Source organism: Halichoerus grypus, chromosome 6 (genome assembly GCF_964656455.1).
Source record: "Halichoerus grypus chromosome 6, mHalGry1.hap1.1, whole genome shotgun sequence".
Lineage (NCBI taxonomy): Eukaryota > Metazoa > Chordata > Mammalia > Carnivora > Phocidae > Halichoerus > Halichoerus grypus.
The window spans coordinates 100,319,284-100,333,731 of record NC_135717.1 but is presented as its reverse complement, the minus strand read 5'-3'; positions in this window follow the sequence as shown (position 1 = coordinate 100,333,731).

Here is a 14,448-nt window from a genome sequence, read left to right as displayed (position 1 = left end):
ACACCTACGCACAAGAATGACCAGGCCTGGTTAGCGCCTTGAAGATTTAAGGAGCTATAATCCAGTCCTGAATTAATGCATTATATATAATTCTGTTTGGGTTCTGATCTTTTGTGTCTTTTTCTTGATACCCAGTTTTCAGCTTGTGCCCACTTGGGGTCCCTGGTTTATTTCTTCATCCAAAATCTTTCCTTCACAATGCATCTTCAAAGGCTTGGGATGCTTTTGTACTCTTGACTTACGCTTTTCCCTTTCCAGTGTGCTAAGACCATGCTACTTGTTGACAGTCTTATCTACATCACACTCTCCATTTTTAAGTACTATTTATGAACTGTTGTTACTGTGCTCTACCAAGGAATAGGGGAGCTATTTCTATGGCTGCATTTAGAACTGTGCCAGTAGCCTTCTGTATTATCCCATGTTGTTGGTTGTCAACATTATCTAGCTAATTCATTCAACCTGCTTAACTCGATGTCTTTTGAGCATCTCCCAACTCACCACCCCTACAGAGGGTCAGGCTATACTTGGACTCATGTGGAGATACACATTCCAGCCTTTTGATGAAAGCGACCATTTTAGGACAAACATAGAAGAATGACTGTTAGTTGTTGGTTCTTTTGAAACAGTAACCATATTAAGGACTTACTAGTCAAGAGAAGTAGAATTTAAATTTTAAAAAGTAACCCATTCAAAACTGGAATCTAAGATTAAGTCCAGACTTAATGATTGCAGGAATCAAAGTTACCCTGGAGAGAACAGGTGCACTTTAAATTAAAAGATTCTGACAATAGCACCATGGTAGCAAAAGACATCCCTCATTTTTGCCTCTTCCCACCCCCCAAAAAATTTGGCATTCACCCAAGACAAAAGTGCCTTTGAGGGAAGTGCGGGATCCAGCATCGTATGCCAAAGAACCTGGGAGGAGTGTCGCCTACCTGTGTGTCAGGTAATAGGTAGACAGATCTTGGTCCCAACTATGGACCATGAACTGGATCCAGTCTCTCTCAGCCATGGTCCAGGAACCCTAGAATATACTACCTGAGACAATTACCCATGGACAAAAGAGCCTTTGTGGAAGTCCAGATTTCTAGAGAAGTTTCACCGGAGCAAAAAAAAAAATATACAAGTCTGGACACATTGAAGTGGGTGTGAGAAAGAGCTTGACTTTACCTATATCACCCTTCCTCCAAGGCAGCACAGCCTAAGGCTGAGAGAGACCTCAGCCTATTATTTGTCCCACAGGTGAAAGGGAGAATGTGGGAGTATGCACCTGGCTTCCCCAGCTGTGCAGGACACTGCCAACAGGTCTCCTTTCTCTACCCATCCAGAGTACTGAATCGTGAGGTACATGACTGGGAGGCAGAAAAAAGCTGGGAGAGCAACAACTCTTGGAGGGCCTTGAAGAAATGTGGATCCTACTGACTGCATTCAAACTCTTGGAAGAAACACAAGCTGTTGGGAATGTCTCACCCATGGCTCCCCCCAACTGGCCCATGGGCAACCCCCAGCATTCCACATGCCTCAGTCACACCCCTACCACTCTGGCCACCTTGCTATGCACACTCCTGATGGCAGTTGTGAGAAATCTGATAGCTAGCTAGTGAACACATGCAGAAAGCTGGCTCAAATCTGCAGGCCAAAGAGAGATCACAAACTTTAGTGCCACATTTGGGAAAATGAGAGAGGCTGACAGCACTCTGCCCAGTGCATTGCAGGATCCAGAAAAGGCATACAAAGCTAAAAATGTTGCCACAAGGGGGAGTAAGAAGTGTGGACAGATGTACCCATATATGGTCTGAGATAGCCTCAGAACCTAGGAGGGCTAAGAGTATCTATCACTCCAAAGGCAGTTAGTAAAGATTGGAAGAGTTGACTGCTACTTGAAGAGCAAAGTCAGCTATGCAAAACTTTCAGGCACATGAAAAATCAAAGTAACAACCTCACCAAGGGATCACAGTCTTTCTGTAACTGAACCCAAAGACATGGAGACCTATGATTTACCCAATAAAGAATTCAAAATAACTTTTAAGAAAACTCCCATGAGCTGTAAGAAAACACAGACAATTCAACAATATCTGAAAAACAATACATGAATAAAATGAAAAGTAGAACAAAAAAATCAAAGAATGAAAAATTCTGGAGATGAATACAATGAATGAAAAGGAAAACAAGAGAGAGCATCAATAGGACATCAATCAGAAGAAAGAATCTCTGAGTTAGAAGACAGGGACTTTGAAATTATCCGGTCAGAGGAGAACAAAGAAAAAGAATGAAAGTGTGAAGAAAGCCTAGGTGTTCTATGGAATGCCATCTAGAGAACCAATTCATGAATTATTGGAATTCCAGAAAGACAAGAGTAGGAGAAGGGGCAGAAAGGAGCAGAAAGCTTATTTAAAGAAATAATGGCTGAGAACTTCCCAAACCTGGCGGAAAATTTGGACATCCAAATTTATGAAGCTCATAAGTCACCAAACAAAATTAAAGAGATCCTCTTCAAGATACATTATACTAAAACTCTAAAAAAATCAAAACCAGGGAAACTTAAAAGCAGCAAGAGAAAAAAGGACTGTAACTTTCAAGTTAACCCCCATAAAGCTATTAGCAGATTTCTCAGCAGAAACCTTACAGGCCAGAAGAGTGAGATCTGGCAAAAGTGCTGAAAGAAAACAAAACAAACTCCCCCACCCCAAAAAAACTGCCAAACAGGAATACTTTGTGGCTAAGCTGTCCTTCAGAAATGAAGGAGAGGTAAAGAATTTTCTCAGGCAAAAGCTGAGGGAATTCATCACCACTAGACTTGCCTTATGAGAAAGGCTGAAATGAGTTCTTCAAGCTGAAATGAAAGGACGCTAATTAGTAACATGAAAATATATCATACACTGGGAAAAGTAAGAATATAGTCAAATTCAGAATACTCTAATACTATATACTATGATGGAGTGTTATCCACTTGACTTAAAGGACAAATATTAAAAATAGCTATAATAATTTGTTAATGAACACAAAAAGAAGTAAGGTATATCATCAAAAACGGTGAGGGGGAAGTAAAAGCATAGAGATTTTGTATGTGATTGAAGTTGTTATCAGTGTAAAATATGCTGATACACCTATAAGATTTTTTTTATTATGTTAAGTCACCATACAGTACTTCATTAGTTTTTGATGTAGTGATCCATGATTCATTGTTTGCGTATAACACCCGGTGCTCATTGCAACACGTGCCCTCCTTAATATCCATCACTGGGCTAACCCATCCCCCCACCCTCCTCTACCTATAAGATATTTCGTGTAAGCCTCATAATAACCACAAAGCAAAAACCTACAGTACATTCACAAAAGAGACGAGAAGGGAATCAAAACAAACCACAACAGAAAATCATTTCACAAAGGAAGGCAGCAAGAGAGGAAGAAAGGAACAAGAGAACTACAAAACAGCCAGAAAACAATAAGATGACATTAGTAAGTCCTTACTTATCAATACTCTAAATGTAAATGGATTGAATTCTCCAATTAAAAGACACAGTGGCTAGATGGATTAAAAAACTAGACCTAGAGGGGCGCCTGGGTGGCTCAGTCGTTAAGTGTCTGCCTTCGGCTCAGGTCATGATCCCAGAGTCCTGGGATCGAGCCCCACATCAGGCTCCCTGCTCAGTGGGAAGCCTGCTTCTCCCTCTCCCACTCTGCCTGCTTGTGTTCCTGCTCTTGCTCTCTCTCTCTCTGTCAAATAAATAAATAAAATCTTAAAAAAAAAAAAAAAAAACTAGACCTAGGGATGCCCGGGTGGCTCAGTCGGCTGGGGGTCTGCCTTCAGCTCAGGTCATGATTCCAGGGTCCTGGAATGGAGCCTCGCATCGGGCTTACCACTCGGTGGGCAGCCTGCTTCTCCCTGTGCCTGCTGCTCCCCCCTTCTTGTGCTCTCTCTGGCAAATGAGTAAATAAAATCTTTAAAAACATAAATAAAAAATAAAGGATGATGGATGTCTAATTATAAAAACAAACAAACAAAAAAAACAAGACCTAACTATATGTTGCCTACCAGAGACTTAAGGATATACATAGGCTCAAAGTGAAGGGATGGAAAAAGATATTCCATGCAAATAGAAACCAAAAGAGAGCAGGGTAGCTATACTTATATCAGACAAAATAGACTAAGCCAAAAACAGTACCAAGAGACAGAGAAGTTTATTGCATAATGATAAAGGGGTCAATTCGATAAGAAGATAGAACAATCATAAATATATATGCACCCCAAATCAGACTACCTAAATATATTAAGTGTATACTAATTGATCTGAAGGGAGAAATAGACAACAATAATAGGGGATTTCAACTACTGGACAACTCCAGATGGAAAGGAAATATTTGACTGGAACCATATTTTAAACCAAATGAACCAACAGACATATATAGAACATTCCATGCAAGAGCAGCACAAAATACATTCTTCTCAAGCACACATGGAACAGTCTCTGGATAGATCACATGGTAGGTCACAAAACAAATCTTAATAAATTTGAGAAGATTGAAATCATACAACATATATTCTGACCACAATGATATGAGACTGAAATCAGTAACAAAAGGAATACTGGAAAATTCACAAATATGTGGAAATTAAACAACACACCCATGAAAAGAAGTCAAGGAGAAATTTAAAAAATATGTTGAAACAAATGAAAATGGAAACATACCAAAACCTATACTATTCTGAAGAAGAGAGAAGTTTGTAGTAATAAACGTTTACATTAAGAAAAAATATCTCAAATAAGCAATCTAACTTTACACTTCATGGAACTAGAAAAAGAACAAACGTACCCCAAAGTTAGCAGAAAGATCAGAGCAGAAATAGAGGTCAGAAAAACAAATAAATCAACAAAATCAAAAGCTGGTTTATTAAAAGCAAAAAAATTGACAAATCTTTAGCTAAACTAAGAAAATGAGAAGACAAATAAATAAAATTAAAAATGAAAGAGGAGACATTACCACTGATACTACAGAAATACTAAGGATAATAAGAGACTACTATGAACAATTATGTGCCAACAAATTGGATGGCCTAGAAGAGATGGGTAAATTCCTAGAACCATATAACTTACCAAGACTGAGTCATGAAGAAATAGAAACTCAGACCAATAACGAGTAAGGAAATTGAATCAACAATAAAAAACCTCCCACAAAGAAAAGCCCAGCATCAGATGGTTTCATTGGTTAATTCTATCAAAGATTTAAAGAAGTAATGTCAATCCTTCTCAAACCCTTCCAAAAAATTGGAGAACACTCCCAAACTCATTCTATGAGGCACCATTATCTAAGAAACTACATCTGATGAATATAGATAGAAATTGTCAACAAAATATTAACACAATATTAGCAAACAAAATTCAACAGCACATTCAGAAAAGGATAATTTATACACCATGATCAAGTCAGATTTATCCCTGGGATGCAAAAATGGTTCAATAGATGCAAATCAGTAAATGTGATACACGACATTAATAGAATGAAAGAGAAAAATCACCTCAATAGATGCAAAAAAGCATTTGACAAAAAAACCATCCTTTCATGATAAAAATGCTCAGCAAATTGTGGATAGATCTGATATGGGGTTAATATAGAAAAAATATAAAGACCTCATAAACTCAATAGCAAAAGAGGGACTGAACAGACATTTTTCCACAGAAGATATACATATGGCCAACAGTACATGGAAAGGTGTTCAACATCACTAATCACCAGGAAAATGCAAATCAAAACTTCAATAAGATATCACCTCACAACTGTTAGAATGGCTATCATCAAAAAGACAAAAGAGGGGCGCCTGGGTGGCTCAGTCGTTGAGCGTCTGCCTTTGGCTCAGGTCATGATCTCAGGGTCCTGGGATCGAGCCATGCATTGGGCTCCCTGCTCAGTGGGAAGCCTGCTTCTCCCTCTCCCACTCCCCCTGCTTGTGTTCCCTCTCTCCTGTGTCTCTCTCTGTCAAATAAAATCTTAAAAAAAAAAAAAGACAAAAGATAGTAAGTATTGAGGAGGATGTGGAGAAAATGGAACCCTTGTAATCTGTTGGTGGGAATGTGAATTGGTGTAGCCACTGTAGAAAACAATATGGAGGTTCCAAAACAATAAAAAATAGAACTACCATATGATCCAGCAATCCCAATTCTGGGTATATATCCAAAGGAGATAAAAACACGATCTTGAAGAGATATCTGCACTCCCATGTTCACTGCAGCATTATTCACAATAGCAAAGATATGGAGACAAGCTAAGTGTCCATCAATGGATGAATGGATAAAGTAGATATGTTATTTTTTTTTTAAGATTTTATTTACTTATCAGAGAGAGAGAGAGAGAGAGAGAGGCAGGCAGAGGGAGAAGCAGGCTCCCCGCTAAGCAAGGAGCCCGATGTGGGACTCTATCCCAGGACCCTGGGATCATGACCTGAGCTGAAGGCAGACGCTTAACTGACTGAGCCACCCAGGCATCCCTAGATATGTTATTTATATACGATGGAATATTCGTCATGAGAATGAAGGAAATCCCGCCATTTGACATAACATGGATGGACCTTGTGGGCATTATGCTAGGTGAAATAAGTAGGGCAGAGAATGATAAATGCTGTATGATATGTCTTACATGTGAAATCTAAAAATATCCAAACTCATAGAGAGTTTGGTTACCAAGGGCTGGGGGTTGGGGGAAATAGGGAAACGCCAGTCAAAGGAAACAATCATTATAAATTATAAGATTGGAATAAGTTCTAGGGACCTAATGCACATTGTTGTGATTATAATTAGTAATACTGTATTATATACTTGAAAGTTGCTAAGAGAGTAGATATTAAATGTTCTCACCACAAAAGCAAAATGATAATTACGTGATGTGATAGAGGTGATAGCTAATGCTATGGTGATAATCATTTTGCAATAGATACGTGCATTAAATCAAGTGTATGCCTTAAACTTACCCAATGTTATATGTCAATTAAATTTCAATAAAGGTTGAAAAAAGATTCTACCTACTTAAATCTCCTTTAATTATGTAATCATAGTGTAAGACAAAATAATGACAATCCTCTGGGGCACTTGGGTGGCTCTGTCTTTAAGCGTCTGCCTTTGGCTCGGGTCATGATCCCAGCGTCCTGGGATCAAGTCCGCATTGGGCTCCCTGCTCAGCGGGAAGCCTGCTTCTCCCTCTCCCACTCCCCCTGCTTGTGTTTCTGCTCTCTCTCTCTCTCTGTCAAATAAATAAATAAAATCTTAAAAAAATATATTCACAATCCTCTTATTATCATCACCTAATACGTTTGACAAAAAACGACAGCCATAAATATTGTGAGACTTTACGCCACAAAGTTCCATTTTATTTTCATCTTGTTCAAAATCATTATATGGACATGTACAAACATCGTTATAACTTAATGTAGCATAGACTTTTTTAATGTGTGGATTGATTGACATTGATGCTTCATGTAAGTGTTAGGAATCAGCCTGCACAATACACAGGTTAGTTTTGGAGGAAGGTCACCAAGTGTTTGAATTCTTGAATACTGCTCTTGTATTCCTGACTCTATGGTACACTTAGGTACCCTTAGCTGAGGACAAAACAGTCTATGGTATTTTGTTCAAGATTATTTTATGAAGCAATGAGTTATTTGCTTTGTTATTACTGGCACATTTCAATTAAAGTCACAAGTACAATTGCACCTATGTAGAGGACAAAAGTGTCCAGATGCTAATTTTGTTATGGACATGCTGCTAATGTGAGCAAATCTAGAAATTTCCATATTATTGTAAAGATTTGGAAACTTTGGTATCTAAATTTATACTTATCAAGTTTGATTTCATTGAGATCTCTCTTTCCATAATTAAAATGAGCACATTTGATTGAACCATACGAAATTGCCATCTTTACGTGCAAGACATAATTGAATATTGGCAATTTCATATGGTTCAATATAAAGACATTTATTCATTCTGAATATTCAAGAGAAACTATAAATGTAAGAATTTGTGTACATCAAGAAATAAGTTCTTCCTAGTGAAAGGTGAGAACTTAATTTAGTGTCTGCTGAGAAGTGTTCCATTTGTAACATTTTAAATTAATTCCGTGGGTGCTCTAAATCAATTGAAAATGAAAAGCTCTAAGGGAGAAAAAGTGATATTGAGTTAAAATGCCCCTGTAATTTCTTTCTTAGTAAGAAAAGGGGGTAATAACAAATCTATTTAGATTAGAATATTAAAAGTAGAGAGAAAATACTGTTCTGTTTAAAAACTGATGCCACAGGGACGCCTGGGTGGCTCAGTCGTTAAGCGACTGCCTTCAGCTCAGGTCATGGTCCCAGGGTCCTGGGATCAAGCCCCGCATCGGGCTCGCTGCTGGGCGGGAAGCCTGCTTCTCCCTCTTTCACTCCGCCTGCTTGTGTTCCCTCTCTTGCTGTGTCTCTCTCTGTCAAATAAATAAATAAAATCTTTAAAAAAATAAAATAAAATAAAAACTGATGCCACATTACTTTTATGTACTTAACATCTTCAAGGACAGTCATTGGGGATCATGTTTAAAGGGGTAAAAAGGGGCACCTGGGTGGCTCAGTCAGTTAAGTGCCAGACTTGTGGTTTCAGCTCAGGTCATTATCTCATGGGTCCTAGGATTGAGCCCTTGTGGATGGAGCCCTTGTGAAGCCCTGCCTCATGCCCCACGTTGAGCCCCGAGTGGAGCTCCAAGTCGGACACTCAGCAGGGAGTCTGTTTGGGATTTTTTTCTCTCTCTCTTTGCCCTGCACCACCCTGGCACATGCTCTCTTTCTCAAATAAATAAATAAATGTTTTAAAAAATAAAATGAAGGGGTAGAAGAGAAGGAAAAATAAAAGAGAGGAAAAATAAAGAAATGTCATAGGACCTGTAGAGATGTTCAGAAGACTAAAGTCTAAGGCCAGCCAAAGGATATGCCAACCGAGATACTGATAATTTCTTCTGAAAAACTATTTCCATGGAATGGTGAAAGTAGAAACTACATTATAGCTATTAAAATGTCACTTGAATGAAGTTAGAAGTAGAAGATGTAAGCATGGTCAGCGGTTCCAGAAGCACAGTAACAAAAGTATCCTTGACTGTTATGGTAGCTTGATACAAGACCAGAATTGAGGGAAGGTTTGTTATTTTTTGGTAGTCTTAAAATCAGTATGATGAGTTTGTTAGCAATCTAAAGGTAAAAATACAATGGGGAAGTAAAGATTCAATAATTCTTTGCTCATGTATAGTAGAACTTTAACTTATTACAGAATGTATTATTTAATGTTAAATTATTTGTGTCTTGGTGCTGAAGCTCATAATGAGTAGCTTGGATTGGCAGTTTATGGCATTTTTCACATTTGGAGATGCTGCTGCCAATGGGGCAATTTCTTTCCATAACCAATGAGTCATTACATGATTTATTTATGGTAGTGGTCTGGATGCGAGAAATTTATAATTGACCATCCAAGGTTCCAAGGGGAAATAAGTGATTATAATTAATTGGTAGTGTGTTAATACATTTAATACAGAGGATGAATTATTTATTGCTCATTTTCTGACAATTTGATTCATCAATTGTTTATTTTCCCTAATTTCTAGACCAATTAACCCTGTTTCTTATGCAGGTGTTGATGCACATGGATTTCGGATATCATTACTTACTTTTCCTTGGGTTAATGAGATCCATTTCATAATGGAACAGGAGCTGATACTTTGGAGGCTGGGAGAATGGTGATTCTTGTTTCTGTGTCAGGGATTACATTTTCTCTGTCAGGCTGATGTGGAGAAGACAGTGGTGCCCCTCTCCGTAACTGAGGTGAAGGCAGAGCTTCACGCTCCAGGATAGGTGGCTTTCAGGACCTGAATACATACATTTTTTAGTCGGTATTACTTACTAAATTTCTCCCTTGAAACACCAGGGACTGAGGAATAAGAAAAGTCTTATATTTCTTACAGAAATGATAAGCTACACTTGCTGTTGCTACCATAATCAGTATACATATACTTACCAACAGAGCCAGAAAAAGATTTCTAATCCAGGGACTATTTTCCATGCTAGATGAGGCAAGAATGCTGTTTTCAATTAACGACCCATTGTCTGGCTCCAGAATAAGGCAGATCCCACTCTACGTGATGTTCTCAATTGTGCCAATTTTGTATTCTGATAACATAGCATACGCAAAGTTTGGATGGACATTTCCATCAGGCCTCCTTAGGTTAAACATCACTTCCTGGACTTTTCTGTTAGGACACAGTTTCAGAGAACTGCCATTGACTAAACATAAAGTGCTGTGATACCAAGAGATAGCAGTAGACCTTGTCTCAGGGTAGTTAATACAATTTGTTCAGGGTTAGTGGAATTTAGATAGTCAGTGAGCTTAGCAAAAAACAAAACAAAACAAAACAAAACCAAAAACAAAAAAACACAATCCTCTCTCTTTTCTTAACAAATGAGTAGAAACTGGGTTTTGTGTGTGCAGAGTGTTTAACTGTGGCAAGGAGTACTTCTGGACAGCCTCAGTGCAATGGTCAAAAGCATCTGAACGACCAGGCCCCCAGACTCTGTGGCACAAAGAATAAATTCCTGAGGGGAATACTGAAAGTCCAATTCTCAGGGATATCCATATAGTATTTGATGAGTTGCATTAAACTGCAGCCAGCTCTCTGGGGCTGAAGGATATTCATTTACTGATTTTATTTCAAGGGTCAAGTGAGCTGAGTTGCCCAATCATAAAATGTGTCATGAGGGGTTGGGAAATGAAGTCTGTACCCAATGGTTGCCGTTATCAATGGAATTGGATTAACAACTGTTGGAAATGTGCTGGTTTGACCTAGAAGGAGCAAACAAGAAATAAATTTCAACCAATATCAACAAATACCACTCTTCATTTAGGTGTTGAAGGATGTCTTAATGGTTGACTTGTTGCCCCCGTATTCACTTTTTGACCTGCTTGCCTAGGAAAGTGGGAAGACATCTATTCATACACAGTAGATATATGTTTGCCTTAGCAGGTCATCCTGTTTGTGTACCACATAAGTAGCCCCAGAGAGGAGTGAAAGGAACTGACTTCTTTCACTGTTTTTGCTTTTGATTTGGGACACTTCCACTATCTACTCAAGAGTCCTTTTCATCCATCTCAAGCCCTGTCTGCCCTTCCTCTTTCATGTTCTTTCTCCCTCTTCCCTTCCCTCCTCTTCCCTTCTTAATCTTCCCTCATAATCATTTGGTAGACTTTGCATTTTGGCTTGATGCTGCTTTTGACATATTCATGGAATTTGTTAGTTTCCAAATTTCCTAATCCTTTCAACCTTAAATTATGGTATGAAGAAAATCTTCAAATTAGCTCATCAAGTAACCTTAGTTCCTGGGTTGGAGGTTGTGGGTTCAAATTCCTAAACTGATTGTGTGTGTGTGTGTGTGTGTGTGTGTGCGTGTGTGTGGTTAAGAGCTCAACAGGGAAATGTTTTTTAAGTTCAGGATATTAAAGTCATATAATTGAACAAAGATGTAGAAATGAATTACTGCTCCAATTTCAATTAGAATATTTAATTTCAAAGAAGCTGGAAAGCAACTCAAACTCAGCATAGATATGGTGTGGTGTTGTCTGAGAAGGAAGATGAGGTGACTGATTATCACAAAAATGGGTATGCTGTGACATAACACATAACAAGGGTGGGAGGCTTTAGATACTGTGGGTAGCACTAAGTTGGCAAGATGAGGAGTGTCATACTGTCAAAAAAAGAACAATGAATCTAGAAGACAGAATAGGGCAGTCACTTGATGAACAAAAAGACTTTTTATTTTTTATTTTTATTTTTTATTTTATTCTTTTTTGAGAGAAAGTGTGTGTGTGCACATGCATGTGCACGCAAGCTGGGGTGGGGGAGGTGCAGAGGGAGAGGGAGAGAAACTTAAGCAGACTCCACACCCAGCGTGGAGCCCCACTTGGGGCTTGATCTCTGGAAGGTAGGACGTGCGAGGAAGTGAATCCGAGGCGATATTTGGGAGGACCCTGAGATCATGAAGTGAGCCGAAATCAAGAGTTGGATGCTTAATCGGCTGAGCCACCCAGGTGCTCCAAAAAAGACTTTCTAAAAGTGAGACCTGAGCACTGTTGCATACTTCATGAGACTAATTAACAGTATATGTTCTGACTCCTAGGGAGATGAGCTTCAAACAGGCTCAGGTTCCATTAGCCTTACCAATCTTCGGAGATAGAAATGCTTACTTGTGTGTGACATGTCCTCAGGTTTCTGAGATTCAGAATGGAGAGCACATGCCAGAATCTTTCTTCTTGAAGCAATTCATATTTATTGAAAAACAAACTGGCTGCACCTTGTCTAAATAATGTTTCTGGAAACTTTGTAGTGAATCTAGATAGAATGGTGAGCATCTATTTAATTTAGATGTTAAATTCAAACATAGGAAATCCCCCAGAATTAAAAATCGTCTGTGAAATTTTCCATGAAAGTTACCATACAAGTATGTTTCCATACGAAACGAGTTCTAAGAAAATCACTCTGATATGGGTTATCTAGTTCAGATATGAGAAGGGATAACAGCTTGCATTTCATAAACATTCACCATACACCAGGCATTCTGCTAAGTGCATATTTCATTTTATCTTCACAACAAATATATTGGGATAACTGTTATCCTCAATGTATACATGATGAAAGTGAAATAATAAAATTAAGTAACTATCCAAGGTCACACATATAGTATATTATAGAGTTAGTTTTCAAACTCTTGTCTGACTGTAGATACTGAATTCTTAATCACAATACTGCAGGTGTTTACAGTTTATCATGAGACAGAAGCTAAATGAAAAAAAGATGGTCTTAAATTTACCAATAGAAACTGAGTTTGTTAGGGATACCTGTCGTTAAGTGTCTGCTTTCAGCTCAGGTCATGGTCCCAGGGTCCTGGGATCGAGCCCTGCATCAGGCTCCCTGCTCAGCGGGAAGCCTGCTTCTCCCTCTCCCACTCCTCCTGCTTGTGTTACCTCTCTCACCGTATCTCTATCAAATAAAAATCTTAAAAAAAAAAAAGAAACAGTTTATTAGCATGCATAAGGGTGCAAAAGATGATTAATGTCTTTCTGAGATAATTTAGAAATAATAGTAACTAGACAGGCATGTTCTAAGAGATAGCTTGAAGTTCCTTGCAGAGTTGTGAACCTTTGATATATCCGAATATTGTATTTAATGTGTATAGGGCATAAGATGGTGCTGTATTTTCTTGTTGACTTTTCTTGTGTACTATATCTTAAATTCTTTTCTTCTGAAAATCACTATGTTCCTTGTAGAAATATTGGAAAATACAGAAAATGTATAGAAGAAGAAACTTAAAAGGTCATAATTTCACCACAGTGAACATTTAGGTATTTTAATTTTAATATTTTAACCAACATTGGCTGGTTACCACTCGTTACTATGAAGATTCACTGAAAAATAGAGCAGAGAAGTAAGCAAGAGGTGGTCCAAGATGGCGGAGGAGTAGGAGACCTGGATTTCGTCTGGTCCCAGGAATTCAGCTGGATAAGGATCAAACCATTCCGAACACCTACGAACTCAACAGGAGATCGAAGAAAAGAATAGCAGCAACTCTCTGAACAGAAAAGCGACCACTTTCTGGAAGGTAGGACGTGCGGAGAAGTGAATCCAAGGCGATATTCAGGAGGATAGATGGCGGGGGAGGGGGCCTCCGTCAGCCACTTCTGGCAAGTGATAGAGCCACGGAGCACAAAATCGGAACTTTTAGAAGTCGGCTCCGCTGAGGGACGTCGCCCCAGTGGCTAAGCGAGGGGTGAAACCCTCGCGGGACAATGTGGTCTCAGGACCCTCGGGGTCACAGAAAGACCGGGGGTCCCTGAGTGTGGCAGAGCTCCCTGGTATCGGAGCGGGGAAGCTGGCTGCAGAGACGGAGCCGAGGCACGGGCTCTCAGCTCGAGGTTGCCCTAAACCGTGACCCGTGACACAGTCGGGCCACTGCTCCTCCAGCAGGGATCCAACAAGCGGCAGATCCGGGGAGACTCCCCTTCCTCCCCCAGGAGGAGCGGCATGGGAGCTCACTGCAGGGATCTGCTGGGTTTGAAGACTCCACACGGGGTCGGGTGCCAGAGACGGAAACGCTCGGTCACAGGCCGGGGGAGCGCGGAGTGCGGCCGGAGACTGGGGAGGCGGGAGTGACTGACTGCTTTTCTCTGGGGGCACACTGAGGAGCGGGACCCCGAGTTCTCGGCTCCTCAGGGGTGGAGATTGGGAGGCCGCCATTTTCACTCTCATCCTCCAAAGCTGTACGGAAAGCTTGCAGGGAACAAAAGCTCCCGAGAGCAAACCCGAGCAGATTACTTAGCCCAGACTGGGTAAGGGTGGGGCAATTCCGCCTCCGGCAAAGACATTTGGGAACCACGGCAACAGGCCCCTCCCCCAGAA